The 21,886-nt window shown below is 42.0% G+C and overlaps 1 pseudogene; it reads left to right on the forward strand.

The window, feature by feature from the left end:
- The first annotated feature begins 17,250 nt into the window (after positions 1-17,250).
- The window catches only part of LOC147083872 (scavenger receptor cysteine-rich domain-containing protein DMBT1-like), a 49,046-nt pseudogene continuing 44,410 nt past the window's right edge, over positions 17,251-21,886 (forward strand).

Below are 21,886 nucleotides of genomic sequence, written 5' to 3' on the forward strand. Positions count from 1 at the left end.
GGTCAGGGACAGGACGGTGTGACTACAAGTGAGGCAGGTATGGAGAACCAGGAGGTATAGCTGGAGGAGCCGCAGCCATTGCTCTTGTCCAGCAGGTTCGAGGTTCTTACTCCCTGTGGGGACGGGAGCAGGGACTGCAGGGAGGATGAGCAACCTGGCCACAGCACCGTGGAACGGGGGGCCATTCAAGAGGGATGAGTAACTAGAAATGATGTAGTGGTAGGGGATAGTATTATTAGGGGGATAGATAGAGTTCTCTGCAGCCGAGAGCGAGAGTCCCGAAGGCTGTGTTGCCTACCCGGTGCCAGGGTTAAGGACATCTCCTCTGGGCTGGAAAGAAACTTGCAGTGGGAGGGGGTGGATCCCGTTGTCGTGGTCCATGTTGGTACAAACGATGTAGACAGGACTAGGAAGCTGGTTCTGTTAAAGGAGTATGAACAGCTAGGGGTCAAATTAAAAAACAGAACCTCAAGGGTAATAATCGCTGGATTATTACCTGAGCCACGAGCGAATTTGGCTAGGACATATAAAATTAGAGAGTTAAATTCGTGGCTCAAAGACTGGTGTGGGAGAAATGGGTTTTGCTTCCTGGGACACTGGCACCAGTACTGGGGCAGGAGGGAGCTGTTCCGTTGCGATGGGCTTCACTTGGTCAGTGCTGGGACGAGAGCCCTGGCGGATCATATAGCTAGGGCTGTAGGGAGGGCTTTAAACTAACTAGTGGGGGGGAGGTTCCAAGAGAGCAAATATTAAAAATAACAACAGAGAAGGTCATAGACTTAGGTAGCAGTGGGGAAATTAAAAACCAGAGCGTGTCAGGAAGGGGCAGAAGGTATGGAGTAAAAGGTAAAGTAATAAAAAGGGCAAAAGCAGGAACTAAGTATCACAAAACATCTTTGAAAGTTCTCTATCTGAATGCACGTAGCATTCGTAACAAAATAGACGAGTTAATGGCACAAATAACTACATATGGGTATGATCTTGTGGCCATTACAGAAACATGGCTGCAGGGTGACAATGCCTGGGAATTAAACATACCAGGTTATTTAACGATCAGGAAGGACAGGCAGAAAGGGAGGGGAGGTGGGGTGTCTATGTTAATAAAGGAAGGAATCACTGTAATACAGAGAAATGATATTGGTTCATAAGATCAGGATAATGAAACAGTTTGGGTGGACATAAGAAATAATAAGGGGGAAAAAACACTAGTGGGCGTAGTCTATAGGCGTCCGAACAGTTGCAACTATGTTGGACGGAGTGTCAATCAGGAAATAGTTGAGGCTTGTAATAAGGGAACATCTATAATTATGGGGGATTTTAACTGTCATATTAATTGGACAAATCAAATTGGGCAGGGCTGCCTTGAGGATGAGTTCATTGAGTGTATTAGGGATGGGTTTCTTGAGCAGTATGTAACTGAACCGACCAGGGGGCAAGCAACCTTAGATCTGGTGTAACGAGACAGGATTAATAAAAAAAAGGTCCTCGTAAAGGATCCCCTTGGAATGAGTGACCATAACATGGTTGAATTCCATATTCAATTAGAGGGTGAGAAGGTTGGATCTCAACCAAGCGTGCTGAGCTTGAATAAAGGAGTCTATGAAGGTATGAGAGCGGAATTGAGTAGAGTGGATTGGGAAAATAGATTAAAGGGTAAGACGATACATGATCAGTGGTGTACATTTAAGGAGTTATTTTACATCTTCCATAAAATATATATTCCACTGAGAAGGAAAGGGTGTAAAGGAATAGACAGCCATCCGTGGCTATGTAAAGAAATTAAGGATAGCATTCGACTAAAAACAAGGGCATATAAGGTAGCCAAATCTAGTGGAAGGATAGAGGATTGGGAAAACTTTAAAAGACAGCAAAACATAACAGAAAGATTGATTAAGAAGGGGAAGATAGATTATAAAAGTAAATTGGCAAAAAATATAAAAACAGATAGTAAAAGTTTTTATAGTTATATAAAAAGAAAAAGGTTGGCAAAAGTAAATGTTGGTCCCTTAGAGGATGAGACGGGGAAATTAATGGTGGGAAATGTGGAGATGGCAAAAACACTGAAAGAATATTTTGTATCAGTCTTTACAGTAGAAGACACTAAGAATATCCCAACACTAGACAAACAGGGGGCTATAGGGGGGAGGAGCTAAACACGATCAAAATCACTAAGGAAGTGGTACTCGGTTAAATAATGGGTCTCAAGGCGGATAAATCACCTGGACCTGATGGCTTACATCCTAGGGTCTTGAGGGAAGCGGCGGTAGGGATTGTGGATGCATTGGTAATAATTTTCCAAAACTCCCTGGACTCAGCAAAGGTCCCGGCAGACTGGAAAACTGCTAATGTAACACCCTTATTTAAAAAGGGCAGTAGGCAGAAGGCTGGAAACTATAGACCAGTTAGCCTAACATCTGTGGTAGGTAAAATTTTGGAGTCCATTATTAAGGAGTCATTAACAGGACATTTGGATAATCATCATTTAATAGGACAAAGTCTGCATGGTTTTATGAAGGGGAAGTCATGTTTGACAAATTTGCTGGAGTTCTTTGAGGAAGTAACATATAGGGTGGTTAAAGGGGAACCAGTGGACGTAGTGTATTTAGACTTCCAAAAGGCATTTGACAAGGTGCCACACAAAAGATTATTGCTTAAGATAAAAAATCACGGGATTGGGGGTAATATTCTGGCATGGATAGAGGATTGGCTATCTAACAGAAGGCAGAGAGTTGGGATAAATGGTTCATTCTCAGAATGGCAATCAGTAACTAGTGGTGCTCCGCAGGTGTCGGTGCTGCATCCCCAACTCTTTACAATCTATATTAACGATTTGGAGGACGGGACCGAGTGTAACATATCAAAATTTGCAGATGATACTAAGATGGGAGGGAAAGTAGTGAGTGAGGAGGACATAAAAAACCTGCAAGGGGACATAGACAGGCTAAGTAAATGGGCAGAGATTTGGCAGATGGAATGCAATACTGGAAAGTGTGAGGTTATGCACTTTGGCAGGAAAAATCGTAGAGCAAGCTATTATCTTAATGGCAAGATACTGGAAAGTACTGAAGTACAAAGGGATCTGGGGGTCCTGCTGCAGGAAACTCAAAAGGTTAGTATGCAGGTGCAGCAAGTGATTAAGAAGGCCAATGGAATGTTGGCTTTCATTGCTAGGGGGATAGAATATAAAAATAGGGAGTTATTGCTTCAGTTGTACAAGGTATTGGTGAGACCGCACCTGGAATACTGCATACAGTTTTGGTGTCCATACTTAAGAAAATATATACTTGCTCTCGAGTCAGTACAAATAAGGTTCACTTGGTTAATCCCGGGGATGAGGGGATGGACATATGAGGAGAGGTTGAGTAGATTGGGACTCTACTCATTGGAGTTCAGAAGAATGAGAGGCGATCTTATTGAAACATATAAGATTGTGAAGGGGTTGGATCGGGTGGATGCGGGGAGGATGTTCCCGATGATGGGTGAAACTAGAACTAGGGGGCATAGTCTTAGAATAAGGGGCTGCTCTTTCAAAACTGAGATGAGGAGGAACTACTTCACTCAGAGGGTGGTAGGTCCATGGAATATGCTGCCCCAAAAAGCTGTAGAAGCTACATCATTACATAAATTTAAAACAGAAATAGACAGTTTCCTAGAAGTAAAGGGAGTTAAGGGTTATGGGGAGCGGGCAGGAATTTGGACATGAGTCTAGGTTCCGATCGGACATGGCCCTGTGGCTAGCGGAGCGGGCCCAGGGGCCGTGTAGCCTGCTCCTGCTCCTATTTCGTGTGTGTAATTCTGTTAGATTCAGGAGATGGTTCTGTGATAGTAGAATGGCGGTTAGGATCAGATCAGCCATGATCTTATTAAATGGCGGAGCAGGCTCGAGGGGCCGATTGGCCTAATCCTGCTCCTATTTCTTATGTTCTTATATTCTTATGAGATTTCTGCCTGATCCCTGTGCCCCTCTATCTATATATACTGTCTGTCCAGTACATTTCTGGTGAAATTTCAACCTCACCCTCTGGGTATTATTCTGATGGGCAGATCGCACGCCCTGTCCAGAACTTGGCTGATTTTAATTCTACTGAAATCAGGTAAGAAATGAAATATTTAGTCAGACACACCAGCTTGCTATAGAATTTCACCACTCAACAAAAACAGACCTATTTCCCATCAATACTCGACTCAACAATGGAACTTAATCAGTAGTTTTTGTTCAACGACCATTGATGCAGCTCCTGGTAATTAAAGGATTTTCAGATGCCAAGGGCCTAAGCTCTGGAATTCCCTTCCTAAAGCACTTTTTTATTATTCGTTTATGGGATGTAGGCGTTGCTGGCAAGGCCAGCGTTTATTGCCCATCCCTAACTGCCCTTCAGAATGTGGTGGTGAGCCGAATACTTGAACCGCTACATTCCGTGTGGTGAAGGTACTCCTAGAGTGCTGTTAGGTAGGGAGTTCCAGGATTTTGACACAGTAACAATGAAGGATCGGCGATATACTTCTAATTCAGAATGGTTTGTGACTTGGAGGGGATCTTGGAGGTGGTGGTGTTCCCATGCGCCTGCTGCCCTTCTCCTTCTAGGTGGAAGAGGTCACAAGTTTGGGAGGTGCTGCCGAAGAAGCCTTGACGAGTTGCTGCAGTGCATCTTGTAGATGGTATATAAAGCAGCCACGGTTTGCTGGTGGTGCAGGGAGTGAATGTTTAAGGTGGTGGACAGGGTGCCAATCAAACGGGCTGCTTTGTCCTGGATGGTGTCGAGTTTCTTGAGCGATTTTGGTGCTGCATACATCCAGACAAGTGGAGAGTATTCCATCACACACTTTAATTGGGCCTTTTGATGGTGGAAAGACATTCGGGAGTCAGGAGGTGAGAGACTCGACGCAGAATACCTAGCCTCTGACCAGCTTTTGTTGCCACAATATTGATGTGGCTGGTCCAGTTAAGTTTCTGGTCAATGGCGACCCCTAGGATGTTGATGATGGGGGATTCAGCAATCGTAATGCCGTTGAAAGACAAGGGACTATGGTTAGACTCTCGCTTGGTTGAGACTGTCATTGCCTGGCACTTGTGCAGCGTGAATGTTACCTGCCACTTATCAGCCCAAGCCTGAACGTCGTCCAGGTCTTGTTGCATGCAGGCATGGACTGCTTCATTATCTGAGGAGTTGTGAATGGCACTGAACACTGCAGTCATCAGTGAACATCTCCATTTCTGACCTTATGTTGGAGGGAATGTCTTTCATGAAACAGCTGAAGATGTTTGTGCCCAGGACACTGTCCCGAGGAACTCCTCCAGCGAAGTCCTGGGGCTGTGATGATTGACCTTCAACCACCACATCCACCTTCCTTTGTGCTAGGTATGATTCCAACCAATGTAAGATTTCCCCCGATTCCCATTGACTTCAGTTTTACTAGGGCCCCTTGATGTCACACTCGGTCAAATGCTGCCTTGATGTCAAGGGCAGTCACTCTCACCTCACCTCTGGAATTCAGCTGCTTTGTCCATGTTTGGACCAAGGCTGTGATGAGGTCTGGAGCCGAGTGGTCTTGGTGGAACACAAAGTGGGCATCAGTGGGCAGGTATTTGGTGAGTAAGTGCCGTTTGTTAACACTGTCGATGTCACCTTCCATCACTTTGCTGATGATTACGAGCAGACTGATGGTGCAATAGTTGGCTGGATTGAATTTGTCCTGCTTTTAGTGGACAGGATATACCTGGGCAATTTTTCACATTGTCAGATAGATGCCAGTGTTTTAGCTGTACAGGAACAGCTTGGCTACAGACGCGGAAAGATCTGGAGCACAAGTCTTCAGCACGAGAGCTGGGAGGTGGTCGGCGCCCATAGCCTTTGTTGTATCCAGTGAGCTCAGCCATCTCTTGATATCACATGGAGTGAATTGAATTGGTTGAAGACTGTCTTCTGTGATGGTGGGGAGCTCAGGAGGAGGCCGATATGAATCATCCACTCAGCACTTCTGGCTGAAGATTGTTGCAAACGCTTCAGCCTTGCCTTTTGCACTCACGTGCTGGGCTCCACCATCATTGAGGATGGAGATATTCATGGAATCTCCACCTCCCTTTAGTTGTTTAATGGTACACCACTGGATGTGGCAGGACTGCTGAGCTTTGATCTGATCCATTGATTTTGGTATCGCTTAGCCCTTTCTGTAGCTTGCTGTTACACGTTTTAGCATGCATGTAGTCCTGTGTTGCAGCTTCCCCAGGTTTGCACCCTTTGTTCGGTACGGCTGGTGCTGCTCCTGGCATGCTCTTCGAAACTCCTCATTGAACCAAGCTTGGTCCCCTGGCTTGCTGGCAATATTAACATGAGGAATATGCCAGGCCATGATGTTACTGATTTTGGTGGAATACAATCGTGCTGCTGCTGAAGGTCCACAGCGTCTCATGGATGCCCAGTTTTGAGCTGCTAGGTCTGTTCTGAATCTATTCCTTTAAGCATGGTGGGGGTGTCATACAACACGATGGAGGGTGTCTTTAGTGTGAATACGGGACTTCGTGTCCACAATGACTGCGGTTGTCAATGTTACCAATACTGTCATGGACAGATGCATCTGCAACAGAGAGATTGGTGAGGATGGGGTCAGGCGGGTTTTGCCCTCGTATTGGTTCTCTCACTACATGTCACAGGCCCTTACTGGCAACGATATCCTTCAGGAGTCGGGAAGCTCGGACAGTAGTGGTGCTACAGAGCCACTCATGGTGATGGACATTGAAGTCCTCCACCCAGAGTATGTTCTGTGCGCTTGTTACTCTCAGTGCTTCTTCCAAGTGGTGTTCAACATGGAGAGGTACTGATGTGCGATAACCCAGAACTTACGATCTGTCAAGTTTCTTCATGGCAGATCATAACCAGCCACTACAAATTCACATTCGGTGGTGCAGATTTGTGTGATTGGCACAACTATTGCCCAGTGAATACCCACCAAACCCTTACACCTGGCAAAAGTAGGCATAAGTCTCTCTTAAATGCATGAGCATTTAAATAAATGTTAAAACAATTTTTTTAATGCTTTAAACATTCACTTACTTTTAAAATTACTTCAGGTTATTTTTGACCCGTTTATAAATGTTTGAATTTATTATTTAAAAAGTTTAATCTATTTTAAAATTTTTAATTATAGGGTATTTTAATTAACTTTGAACTTGTAATTTTTTTTTTATTTCAGTGTTGTGAAATTGTATTTATCAGGTGATTGCTATTCTGCTTATGGGAGGAAGGGTTTCGACCTGAAACGTTGACTCTATTTCTCTCTCCACGGATGTTGCCTGGCCTGCTGAGTTTTTGCAGCATTTTCTGTTGTTGTTCCGGATTTCCAGCATCCGCAGTATTTTGGTTTTGACATTTCAGTACTTGCCTATTGTATGGAGAAATAGATGTAATGAACCAGCATTATATGTTGTGGTTATATATTATATAAAAAAGAAATAATGAAATAATTTAGCCAGAATTAAACAATGCGAATCGACCATATGTTTTACCAAAACAATATCTGAGTAGAACATAAGAACATAAGAACAGAAGAAGTAGGAGCAGGAGTAGGCCATACGGCCCCTCGGGCCTGCTCCACCATTCAATAGGATCATGGCTGATCTGAGCCTAGACTCACGTCCACTTCTCTGCCCGCTCCCCATAACCCCTAATTCCCTTATCAGCTAGGAAACTGCCTATCTCCGTTTTAAATGTATTTAATGTTGCAGCTTCCAGAGCTCTCTGAGGTAGCAAATTCCATAGATTTACTACCCTCTGAGTGAAGAAGTATTCTCCTCATCTCAGTTTTGAAACGGCAGCCCCTTATTCTAAGAAAATGCCCCCTAGTTCTAGTCTCACCCATCAGTGGAAACACCCTCCCTGCATCCACCCGATCAAGCCCCCTCACAATCTTATATGATTTGATAAGATCGCCTCTCATTCTTCTGAATTCCAATGAGTAGAGGCCCAACCTACTCAACCTTTCCTCACAAGTCAAACCCCTCATCTCCGGAATCAACCGAGTGAACCTTCTCTGAACTGCCACGAGAGCAAGTATATCTTTTCTTAAATATGGAAACCAAAACTGTACGCAATATTCCAGGTGTGGCCTCACCAGTACCCTGTATAACTGAAGCAACACTTCCCTGCTTTTATACTCCTTCCCCCTTGCAATCAAAGCCAAGGTTCCATTGGCCTTCCTGATCACCTGCTGTACCTGCATACTAACCTTCTATGTTTCGTGCACCAGGACCCCCAAATCCCTTTGTACTGTAGCACTTTGCAGTTTCTCTCCATTTAGATAATAAATTGATCTTTGACTTTTTCTGCCAAAGTGCATAACCTCACACTTTCCAACATTATATTCCATCTGCCAAATTTCTGCCCACTCACTTAGCCTGTCTATGTCCTTTTGCAGGTTTTTTATGTCCTCCTCACTCACTGCTTTCCCTCCCATTTTGTATCGTCGGCAAACTTGGATATGTTGCACCTGGTCCCCTCCTCCAAATTGTTAATATAGATTGTAAAGAGTTGGGGTCCCAGCACTGACCCCTGCGGAACACCACTAGTCACTGATTGCCAACCCGAGAATGAACCATTTATCCCAACTGTCTGTTTTCTGTTAGATAGCCAATCTTCCACCCATGCCAGTATATTACTCCCAGTCCTGTGATTTTTTATCGTGTGCAGTAATCTTTTGTGTGGCACTTTGTCAAATGCCTTTTGGAAGTTCAAATACACCACATAATAATAATATAATAATAATCAACTTTATTGTCATTGTTAGTGCACAAGTGCAGCACAACAAAATGTAGGCTTGCAGCTCCCGAGAGTGTACATTTAGGTTAAGACATTTAACATTCAACATTCATTTGGCTTGTAATACATAAACATAACCATAATAAAGTGCGTTGGCAGATGTGCAGGCTTTAGAGTTTATTTGTGGAGTTCAGTAGGATGACAGCCCTGGGAAAGAAGCTGTTCCTAAATCTGGTTGTTCGGGTGCGAATGCATCTGTCGCGTCTCCCAGATGGCAGGGGGGTGAACAGACTGTGGCTGGGGTGGAAAGGGTCTTTGATGATGGTCAGTGCCCTCCGTAAACAGTGTTTCTGGTAGATATTCTCTATGGTCGGTAGCCGGGTGCCAGTAATGCGTTGGGCAGTTTTGACTACCCGCTGCAGGGCTTTCCGGTCACAGGAGCAACAGCTGCCATATCATACCACTGGTTCCCCTTTATCCAACCTGTTTGTTACGTCCTCAAAGAATTCGAGCAAATTTGTCAAGCATAACTTCCCCTTCATAAAACCATGCTGACTCTGTCCGATTAAATTAAGCTTATCCAAATGTCCTGTTACTGCTTCCTTAATAATGGACTCCAACATTTTACCAACCACAGATGTTAGGCTAATGGGTCTATAGTTTCCAGCCTTTTGTCGACCTCCCTTTTTAAATAAGGGCGTTACATTAGCAGTTTTCCAATTTGCTGGGACCTTTCCTGAATCCAGGGAGTTTTGGAAAATTACCACCAATGCATCCGCAATCCCTGCCGTTACTTCTCTCAGGACCCCAGTATGTAAGCCATCAGGTCCTGGGATTTATCTGCCTTAAGTCCCATTATCTTACCGAGTACCATCTCCTTACTGATTTTAATCATGTTTAGCTCCTACCCCCTATAGCCCCCTTTTTGTCCAGTGTTGGGATATTTTTAGTGTCCTCTACTGTAAAGACTGATACAAAATATTTGTTCAGCATTTCTGTCATCTCCATGTTCCCCAGCACTAATTTTCCAGTCTCATCCTCTAAGGGACCAACATTCACTTTAGCCACTCTTTTACTTTTTATATAACTGTAGAAATTCTTGCTATTTGTTTTTATATTTTTTGCTAGTTTACATTCATAATCTATCTTCCCTTTCTTAATTAATCTTTTAGTTATTCTTTGCTGCCTTTTAAATGCTTCCCAATCTTCTATCATCCCACTAGATTTGGCTACTTTATATGCCCTTGTTTTTAGTCGGATACTATCCTTTATTACGTTACTAAGCCACGGATGGCTGTCTTTTCTTTTACGCCCCTTTTTCCTCAGTGGAATGTATTTTTCTTGAAAATTGCAAAATATCTCCTTGAATGTACATCACTGCTCATGTGCCATCTTACACCTTAATCTATTTTCCCAGTCCACTTTAGTCAACTCTGCTCTCATACCTTCATAGTCTCCTTTATTTAAACTTAGTATGCTGGTTTCAGATCCAACTCTCCCACCCTCCAACTGAATTTGGAATTCAACCATGTTATGGTCACACATTCCAAGTGGATCCTTTACTTGGACATTTTTTATTAATCCTGGCTCATTACACAGGACCAGATCTAAGATTGCCTGCCCCCTGGTTGGTTCAGTAACATACTGCTCAAGGAACCCGTCCCTAATGCAGTCTATGAACTCTTCCTCAAGGCTGCCCTGCCCAATTTGATTTGTCCAGTCAATATGAAAGTTATAATCTCCCATGAATATAGCTGTTCCCTTATTACAAGCCCCAACTATTTCCTGATTTATACTCCAACTAACAGAGTTGCAACTGTTAGGAGTCCTATAGACTACGCCCACTAGTGACTTTTTCCCCTTATTATTCCTTATCTCCAACCAAACCGTTTCATTATCCTGATCCTTTGACCCAATATCATTTCTCACTATTGCAGTGATTCCATCAGCCCATCGGTGATACTCACATAAGAGTATTTAGATAAACATGAAGCTATTTAAACATATTGGTTTAACTATTGGCGCCTGAACTTCCCGGAGCTGCAGTTCCACCGTTCGAGGGTAGAACAGAGAATATGTGAGAAACAGTGAGCGGTGGGAGTGAGTGGGACTGGAGATGGACACAGAGAGGCGAATGAAAGCTTTGATCTAGAGCATGTAGTGACATTGTACTTTTATCAGAGGGATGGAGAGACAGAGAGAGACAGGCAGACAGAGACGGATAGATATAGAGAGACACAGGCAGAGAGAGAAATGCAGACAGAGACACAGACAGAGATGAGAGTGAACGCAATTAACTACAGCATGAGGTGACCCTGTACAAGAATCAATGGGATGGAAAGAACGTTATAGAGAAAGAGACATAGAGAGAGAAAAATGATAAAATATAGAGAGAGAGCCAGAGAGAGCGAGGGAGACAGAGAGAAAAGAGAGATATTGAAACAGAGAGAGGAGAGTGAAACCAATGAACTGGAGCACGTGAGAAACCTATACACTAATCAGAGTAATGGATAGATAGATAGATAGATAGATAGATAGATAGATAGATAGATAGATTGATAGATAAATAGATAGATAGATAAATAGATAGATAGATTGATAGATAGCATGCCAGTGAAAAAATACACTAGAGTGGTTGTCAATCAGTACACCAAATAAAGGAATGAAGAGAGAGATAGCCCACAAGACAATAGAAAGATGGAAACAGAGAACCTCGAGCAGGCAGGGTGATAAGGGAGGTAAAGTTGCAGGAGGGTTTTATAAGATCAGGACAGAGCAGCACAACCGGGAGAGACTGATTTCCGGGAAAGGTAAAAGAAGGAGAAAGACTGGGAAAGCCATTTCATGGGCTTTCTCTTCACGCTTATTTAATGGCATATGGCAGACATATACCGACATTAAAGAGTTGATGAGAATATTAAACCTTGCTGGGCAGAGCGATTGGGGTGAGAGAGTGCGGCAGGAAAGTGGCCGAATCATACCGGTGTGCTGCATGTTCTACTTCATTGTTCTGACCTCCTAGACATGCAGTAAAAGCAGTCCCTCTGCTCCATGTACAAGATCCACGACCAAGTTACGATGCGGCTTTCGGGCAAAAGGGGAACCCATTTCATGGAGGCAGGACTCAGGGTAAGAGCACTGGCAGACTGTGACATAGCAACAGTGGGGCAATCAATCCCAAGATGGGAAAACTTCTATTAAACCCCCGAACATGGGGCCGTGTATTTTCAATTCCGTAGTTGTTGGTGCGTGAGTCTGGTAAATGGTGCTGGATTTAATCTGCTAGAGCATCAAGAAGAATGACACCCTGCCAGCGGCCCTTTGTCACAGCATCCACCGTGCTGAAGGCAGTTGGCCCATCTTACGTCTAAATGGGAATCTCTGAGACTCTGGGGACAGCGCTGGAGACATTACCTGTAGCCTGAAGAACCTTCCCAGTGCTCTGTACTGGAAAACGGCCCCGGTCCGCTGGATAAACTCCTGTGGAACACTTGGACACAAGAGGTCCCGAACCCTTGGTTCTGTCAAAATGCATCTACACTCTCTGCAGTCAGGTCAATAGAGTCTGTCTGTCAGGGAGAGGGTTTGGAATCATTATCTCGACCTGTGTTTACTGCTTGACACTGGCTTACTGGAACCATTGGGCTCTCAGTTGCCCCTCCGTCATTCTGCTCCGTGTCTCTGACACTCCAGCACTGTAGTGTCGGGCTCCAAATGTGTCTGTTGGTGTCCTTACCTGTCACAGTTTCCCCAAATTTATGAGGAGCCGGAATTCTTGTTTTATTCTCCCTCACTACGTTCCTTTCTCTGTATGGAGCTGTCCTAATTATCACATCACATTTAGTAGTGGCTGGAAAGAGTCACTGGGTTTGGAGGCACCTGTTCCGCTTTTCGTTATATTCGGGAGATTGAACAGTTGTGTGAAAGCGAGTTTCATTCAGCCTGTGATTGTTAATCCCGTTTTGTTCTGTAGCGGATATTTTACATTAGAGGCAGAATGTATCAGATGTGATATCGGGAAAAGCAAATGGGCCTGAGCGACAGTTTAGTCTGGGTCTCCTTTTTCACCAGACACAGTCATATAGGCCGCCAACTAAAGGGGAATTGTCCGTGGATCGGCTCTCTACCTCTGTATAGTCCAGGGCGAGGAACACTAGGGGACGCGGTTAACGTGAATAAACCAAAGACTGAATGTTTGTTCAGAGTGAGATCATTATAGCTGCAGTACTGGGGGGACCCACTGGAACCATTGTGGGGCCGATCACTGATATTAAACTCCAGCTTTAGTGCGTGTAAGGGACGAAGGGAATTCTACCGGGTGATTAACAATCACGGTATTTATCAGAATGGAGAATGATTTCATATTAACGTGTTACATATAATTACCTCAATATGTTATAATTTAAAGCAACTGCTGCTCTCATGTGTGAGGTGACCTGTTGCTGCTCCGGGCCTGTCCCAGTGGGGTTATCGGTCCAGCTCTACCCGTCTGGTGTTGACCGCCAGCGGGAATGGTGACCGGCCCGAGTCGGGAATCTCCCGGCTCGGAGTGTTCATGGATCTCACATTCTCCTCTCTGTATCGGTGAAGTCAATTTAAAAAAGTGAGCGCCGCTACACTGTGAACCACTCTTGGGAAAGGCATTAACTGGGATTGAATCCATCTGATTGTCGGTGTTTAATCACTCAATCCTATTCCGAATACTTTAGTGCTGGGTAAAGGGCTGCAGCACATCAGAAAGTGAGAGGATTCATTCTTCTTTATATGTAATAAAATGATAATATCAGTGATAACGATCAGTAAAGTTGGTCTGAGACCAAAATCATCTCTCATGGGGATTTACGTCCGTGTTTCCCTGATAGACTCCTATTTTCACTCACAAACCGGTAATCAGTGTTGAATAACATTCGGGTGGAGTTAGCGCGGGGTCTTGGAGTCAGAGTCAAATGTGCGGCACTGTGGGAGTCTGGACTGCACAGTGGGGCACAAGAGTGTGTAGCTCTGGGGGGCTTTGGAGATTTGATAGTCAGGGGAATAGACAGGCGTTTCTGCAACCACAAATATGAGTTCCCAATGGTGTATTGCCTCCCTGGTGCCGAGGTAAAATATATCATTGAACGGGTGCAGGACATTGTGCGAGGGGAAGGGGAACAGGAGAAGTTGTGATCCATATTGGAAACAATGGCATTGGCAGGAAAAAGGCTGAGGTCAAACAGGCAGAATTTCAGAAGATGGAAAACTATTAAAGAACAGGTCCTCAAAGGTGATCTGCTCCGAATTTCTCCCAGTGCCACGTGCCAGTGAGCACATAAACAGGAAGAGAGTGCAGGTGAATGCGTGGCTGGAGAAGTGGTGCAGGATGGAAAACTTCAGATTTCTGGGGCATTGTGACCAGTTGTCGGGTAGGGGGGACCTGTACAGGCAGGACAGCTTGCACCTGAGCAGGGCTGGGACCAATGTCCTCATGGGGAGTTTTATTAGTGCCCTGGGCGAGGGTTTGAACTAATTTGGCCGGGAAAAGGGCACCAGGATGTAGCAGCAGGGAGGAGAGACCAGGTGCATAGAAACAGCAACAGAACGAACAGTAATTGCAGTAAGTAAATCTAGGAGGGACGAACAGCAACAGAACAAACAATAACTTATTAAGAGAAGTAAGGAAAATGAGGAAAGAAACAAAGCCGACTAGCATGGTTTTGGAATGCATGTGTGTTAGTGCAAGGACTGCTACAAATAATGTTGACGATCTACAGGTGCAAGTTGCCACGTGGGTTTATAATAAATTCACTTTGAAGGAAAACTGGCTTAAACATGGGCAGGAATGTGAACTAAACATTCATGGCTACAATATAGTAAGGAGGGATAGGGAAGGGGAAAAGAAGGGCTGGCAGATTGATCAAGGATAATATTACAGTTCTAGAAAGGGACGGTATATTAGATAGTTAAAACACTGAATAGATGAGCTTAGAGTTACGGGACAGAAAATGAGCTGTTACATTTCTGAATGCGCTGTTACATTTCTGAGGAATGAAACAGTACTGGATCTAGTTCTGGGTAATGAAGTAGAGCAAGTGCAGTGTGATTCAGAGTGAGAACATCTGGGTAATAGTGATCATAATATAATTATGTGTAACTTGTTATGAACATGGTAGAAGAAAAATTAAATGTGAAAATAATCAAATGGAAGAGAACTAAAATTTCACTGATTTGAGAAGTGATCTAGCATATGTGGATTAAAAAAAGACCAGGAAAACAGTAAAGGGACAATGACCGGCCTTGAAGGTGGAGATGATTCGGGCACACTACAAATATATCCCCATAAAGAGGGGAAATTGGGTATCCAAAACTAGAGCTCCCTGGATGACAAAGAAAATAGAGATTAAAATAAAACAGAAAACTGAGGATTATGACAAAAGGAAGATAGAGAATACAATTGAAACCAGGCAAATTAAAGAGAGTGCAGAGGGCAATTGAAAAAGGATATAAGAGCAAAGAGAGAGAATGCTAAAATATTAGCTTGTAATGTAAAAGGAACCCCCAAATCTTCTACATACATATAAGAAGTGAAAGGATAGTTAAAGGAATTGTGAGGCCGATTAGGGGCAAATAATGAAATATTCTTGTGGAGGCAGAGGGCATGACTGAGCTACTGAATGAATACTTTGCATCTATTTTCACAAAGGAAGAAGATGAAGTTAATGCCGGAGTAGAGGAGTGGGGAGTAGAGATATTGGATAAGATAAAAAATATAGAAAGGAGGTGCTAAATATGTTGGCACCACACAAAGTTAACAAGTCACCCGGTTCAGATGGGTGAATCCTAGCTTGCTAAGGGAAGCTAGGATAGAGATAACAGACGCTCTGATCACAATCTGTCAATCTCCTTGGATATTGGAGTGGGGCCAGAGGGCTGGAGGATTGTAACTGTCACACACCTCTTCAAAAAAGCGGAGAGGGAAAAACCAGGAAACTACAGGCCTGTCAGTCTAACGTCAGTGCTGGTGGGAAAAACTACTAGAGACCATTGTCAAGCACAAAATTAATTTTCACTTGTAGAAGCATAGGTTAATAACGGGCAGTAATTCGTTTCTGACTAAACTGATTGAGTTCTCTGATGAAGTAACAGAGATGACTGATGAAGGTGCTGCAGTACATGTTGTATCTATGGACTTTCAAAAGCCATTTAATAAAGTATCTCACAGAAGATTATTCCGAAAATAGACGCTCATTATATTAAAGGGATGATGGTAACTTGTGTAGTACATTGGCTAAGGAATAGGAGGCAGAGAGTAGTGGTGAAGGAATTTTTATCTGACTGGATAGAATTATGAAGTGGGGTCCCCCAGGTGTCGGTATTAGGACCATTGCTTTTCTTGCAATCTATAAATGACCTGGACTTCTGTGCATGGAATACAATTTCAAATATTGCAGGCGATATACATTTACACAACTTATTAAATAGTGAGTTTTATAAATGTCATAATTCATCAAGAAACTACTCGCAAAATAATGCTGGATGGCCAACTGTTGGCACCGTCCAAGGAGTATAAATACTCGGGCGTCGGCCCCAGCCTGCCAGGGACATTTTGTAAGACAAGGAACTAGTGAAGTACAACTAGACCTCCATGTTCTGAAACAAGTTGATTAAAGCCTTGCTTTATGCACAAACCAATTGTGTAGTGAGATTTATTATGTCAGTGAACATTATAGTAGCAGAATTCAGAAAGACATCGACATACCCGTGAAATGGGCAGACGCATGGAACATGCAATTTAACGTGGATAAGTGTGAAATGCTGCACTTTGAGTGGAATAATATGGAGAGACAGTATAATCGTAATGGTACTATTTTGAGGGGTGCAAGAACAGAGGGAACTGACAAATATTTGTAGATGACTGGGGAAGTTGAGAGGGTGGTTAAGAAAGCGTATGGGATACTTGGCTTTGTAAATATGGGTATTGAATATAAAAAACTAGTCAATAATGCTAAAACTTTACAAATCTCTGGTTATGCCTCAGCTGGAGTATTGGATACAATTCTGCACACCAGGCTTAAGAAAGGAGTTTCGGGTTATAGGCAAACAGCTGGGGATGTGGAACTAAATTGAACAGCTCTTTCTAAGAGCCGGCACAAGCAGAACGGGCCGAATGGCCTCCTTCTGTTCTGTATGATTCTGTGATCCGGATGCGGGGTCGGTGATTCATTTTGTTTATCAGACTCACGCAGATCAACGGCAGTGGAAGGAACCGGGGCTCTTTGCATCTATTAATGGGCAGGTTCCTTCTCATTGGTGTATTTTACCAGGCTGCAATTCACGGTTAACACATTTCAAAATCTATTGGTTATTTTGAAAGAAACATTGGTTTCTGTACAAACAGTAATCCACGAATTAAGTTCCAGTTCAGTCGGGGTGTCGGAAGGTGCTGGAGGGCCCGCTCGGTAACCGGGAACAACATTCGGTTAATGTTCATGTCCCGTCGCTGTAACTGGCTCCGGGGAAGATGCTGCGGTCTTTCCTGACCATCTTTTTACTGCAGCTTCTCAACTGTGAGTCATCGCTGATTATTAATATTACAATCTGTGCCTCATTAATACAATTATTGCTCTTTACTACTGAACATATTGAAGTGATATGGAAAGCAAATGTTATTTTCTTGAATTGTAATAATGTCATCTGGAGCTTAATGGGATGTCGGGGCTGGTTTCTCAATCGCCTTCACATGCTGCTCCTGTACAGACAGAGCAGACGGGAGTTCAAAATCTAATCGGACGATTTAAACTGAACCTGTTCGAAGTAGAGCGCGTTCACTGATAGAATGGAATGTATCGGGCTCTGGGTCCATTTACAGAAAACTGGTATATTTTATTCAAGTTTGCAATTGAGTGGGATCGTATGAGGTGAATATTGAAATGGTTTATTTAATTTGTAGAATTTTCATTTAATACATATTTTGGGCAGTTTGTTTGATTTTAAGTTCCATCAACTTCAAATAGGGAATCAATTCTCCATTTCTGTCGGTGACAATGAGCGGGTTTAGAATATTGTTCATCTGATTAACACCTATTTTAAATTCCCACTCGAGATTTGTGTAAAACTTAGATTGAAAACAGAAATCGGTCACAAATACCGCGGCAGTTTTGTTTTGTTTTGTCCCCTGCGGCTTTTGTACAGACAGAGCAGACTGGAGTTGAAATTTTAATCGAATTATTTAAACCGAGCCTGTTGGAAGTAGAGCGCAGTCACTGTTAGAATAGAGTGTATCGGTGTCTGGGGTGTAAGTGAACACGCACACATATCTGTGACTGATATTTCTCAGTAGAAATGCTGTCTGACCCCCGTGTTTTGCAGAGTTTGTCCAGCGTTAGGGTGTTGTACAAGGTATATAATATTGTATAATAAAATATTACCTAGCGGTGCAACCAATATTGTTTCAATTAGCATTAATTCTTAGTATTTGTTACTACTCTATCCCAAAAGAATATGTCACTGAAACTTCTTGAATCTCTGGGGAGTTTACTGTGAGTGTTGTTGTTTAGTTTATCTATGTATACGCTTTTTATTACCACGTTAATATAATTATTGGTCTTTACTACTGAAGACATTGAGGTGATGTGGAAATTTAAGGTTGTTTCCTTGAATTTTAATAGTGTCCTGTAGAGTTTAATGAGATATCGGACTGATTTCGCATTCGCCTTCCACCTGTACCTTTTGTACAGACAGAGCGGACTAGAGTGGAAAATATATTCGGATTATTTAAACTGAGCCTGTTAGAAGTAGAGCGGTCACTGTTAGAGAAGACTGTATCGGAGTCTGCGCTGTAAGTGAAATCTCTGAGTGCAGAACATCATTGAAAGCTGCACCTACTGCCGACTGAACTCACACACACATTTCTGTGACAGATATTTCTCACTAGAAGTGCTGTCTGACCCCCGTGTGATAGAGTGAACTGAAATATTTTTAAAAGTTTTTCAGTATTAGAATGTTGGATGAGTTTATAAATATTTTCTAATAAAATATTAACTAGTGGTGGAACCAATATTGTCAAAATTAACATTAATCATTAGTACAATTACAATTAAATACACTCTCCAACTATTGATGTTAATATAATTTCCTAAATCTTTGGAGAATTTTCTGTGTGTGTTGTTGCTTAGTTAGTGATTACCTTCTAAGTTTTGAACTTTTAATATTAAATTATTTTTCCAGATCTAACAATTACATGTACAGAGTCATGTAATAATTAAGCTTACTCAGTCTGTGTCCACATGCCCCATTCTTTTCATACAGAGTCATGTAGAATTTAATGAGCTATTGGGATTGTTTCTAAATCTCCTTCCACATTCTCCATACTTTTTATAAAGTGTCATGTAGGGTTTATTCATATTTCGGGACTTGTTCCTCAGTCTCCTTCCACTTGCTCGATATTTTTACCTGAGGTTTTTGGTCGGTGACTCCATTCAGTTTCTCTCTGTGTCCAGTGTGTGTTTGGTTATATTTATTAACCTCTATCAATAACAAATGCTGGTTACTGACAGGGAAATATTATCGTACTGCTATCAGACACTTGATCTGTGTTTAAATTTATATTATTTTTAAAAACTGATTAAATTATCTACAAAACAGGACTTTAGTATTCAAAGAACATTTTCTGCAAATCATAGGACGGAGAAAAAGCATGAAATGTGTATCACTCCCTGAATCATTTTCTCAAGTCGCCTGCTGATCACATTCAATTTGAAGAAAACGGGCATCTTTTCTTCAAATTTGTCATTCATTGGGATCGCATGAAGTGAATATTGAAATGCTTGATGCATTTTGAAGAATTCTCTTTTAAAACATATTTTGGGTTGGTTGTTTCATTTTAAATTGCATCAACTACAAGTAGGGAAACTTTACCCATTTCTGTCGATGTCATTCTATTCAGATATAAGAATATTTTACATCCGAATAGCAATTATTTTAAATTCCCAGGTGAGCCTTGAGCGAAATTTAATTTTAAAACCGAAATCTAAGGCACTACCGCATCAGTTTGTTTTATTTTGTCCCCTGCAGCTCCTGCACAGACAGAGCAGACTGGAGTTGAAATTCTAATCCGATTATTTAAACCGAGCCTGTTGGAAGTAGAGCGCATTCACTGTTAGAATAGAGTGTATCAGAGTCTGGGGCGTAAGTGAACTCACTGAGTGTAGAACACCAGTCAAAGCTGCACCTACTGCCGACTGAACACGCACACACATTTCTGTCTCAGATATTTCTCAGCAGAAGTGCTGTCTAACACCGTGTGGTACAGTGAACTGAACTATTTTAAATAGATTATTCAGCATTAGAGGGTTGGAGAAGGAATTTAAATATTGTTAAGATAGAAACTACTTAGACGTGGAACCAATATTGTTCAATTTGCATTCATTATCAGTACAATCATTGTTAAGTTTACTCTCCAAACAAATATGTTCCTGACATTTCCACACTGTCCGGGAGTGTGCTTATTGTTGTTTAGTCACTGATGACCTTCAAAATTATGAACATTTTATCTGAAATTAATCATTCTATTTCATACATTTGTATTAACAGTGTCACGTAATAATTAACGTACCTCAGTCTCCTTCCACATGCCCATGTTTTTATACAATATCAGGTAGTGTTTAATAAGATATCCGGACTGGTTTCTCAATCTCCTTCCAACTGCTCGATAACCTTTGCTGAGTTTGTCGGTCGATGACTTCATTCAGTTTCTCTCAGTTTTTAGTGTGTGTTTGGTTATATTTATTAATCTCGATCATTAACAAAGCCTGGTTTACTGACAGGGTAACATTATCGCACTGTTATCAGATGCATTGTACGTTTAACGAACTATGTTACCGTGATTTATTTGATGTTATAAAATTGATTGGAAACTAAAATCCTGCTTTATAGATAGCTTAAAGAACATTTGCTGTAAATCAGAGAACGGAGAAAAATCATGAAATGTATCCCACTCCCTGAATCATTTTCACAAATCGCGTGTTGATGAAAATCAATTTACAGATAATGGGCATATTTGATTCAAATATGTCATTCATTGGGATCGTATGAAATGAAGTGAAGTGAAGTGAATATTGAAATGTTTTTGTTAATTTGTAGAATTTTAATTTAATACTTATTTTGGGTTGTTTGTTTGATTTTAAAATGCCATCAACTTCAAATTGGAAACAATTGTTCAATTCTCTCGGTGACAGTAAATATGTGTATTATGTATTGCATCTGATCAAAACTTACTTTAATTTTCAGAGGATCTTTGTGTCAAATTTAGATTTTAAACCGAAATCGAGCACAAACTCTGCACCAGTTATTGTTATTTTGTTCCCTGTGGCTCTCGTACAGACAGAGCAGACTGGAGATGATATTCCAGTCGGTGTTTCAAACAGAGCCTGTTGGAAGTAGAGCGCGGTCACTGTTGGAATAGAGTGTATCGGAGTCTGGGGTGTAAGTGAACTCACTGAGTGTGGAACACCAGTCAAAGCTGCACCTACTGCCGAATGAACCCACATAGAGATTTCGGTCCCAGATATTTCTCAGTGAAGCGCTGTCTGACACCATGTGATGCAGAGAATTGACCTTTTTTAAAAAATGTGTTCAGCGTTGGAGCATTTGACAAGGACTATAAATATTGTAAAAGTTAAATATTAACTAGAGGTGGAACCAATATTGCCTCAATTAGTAATCATTATTAATGGAGTTCTTATCAAGTACACTCATCATAAATGATGCTATTGAAAGATCCTAAATCACACCGGGTTTTGCTGTATGCTATTTTTGTTTAATTTGTGAGGATCGTCAAAACTATGAGCTTTTTATGTTAAATTAAGCTTTCTATTCCATACATTTGTACGAACAGTGTCATGTAACAATTAATGTTACTCAGTCTCTTTCCACATGGTCCATACTTTTTCTACAGAATCATGTAGTGTTTAATGAGATAACGGGACATGTTTCTCAATCTCTTGCCACATGTCCCATACTTTATATACATTGTCATGTAGTGTTTAATGAGGTATAGGGACTTGTTTCTTAATACCCTTCCAATTACTCCATAGTTTTAGATAGTGTCATGTAGCATTTAATGAGATAGCGGGACATGTTTCTCAATCTCCTTCCAC

This window comes from Somniosus microcephalus, unplaced genomic scaffold (assembly GCF_052327205.1).
Source record: "Somniosus microcephalus isolate GS21.2 unplaced genomic scaffold, FLI_Smic_1.0 scaffold33, whole genome shotgun sequence".
NCBI classification, from domain to species: Eukaryota; Metazoa; Chordata; class Chondrichthyes; order Squaliformes; family Somniosidae; genus Somniosus; species Somniosus microcephalus.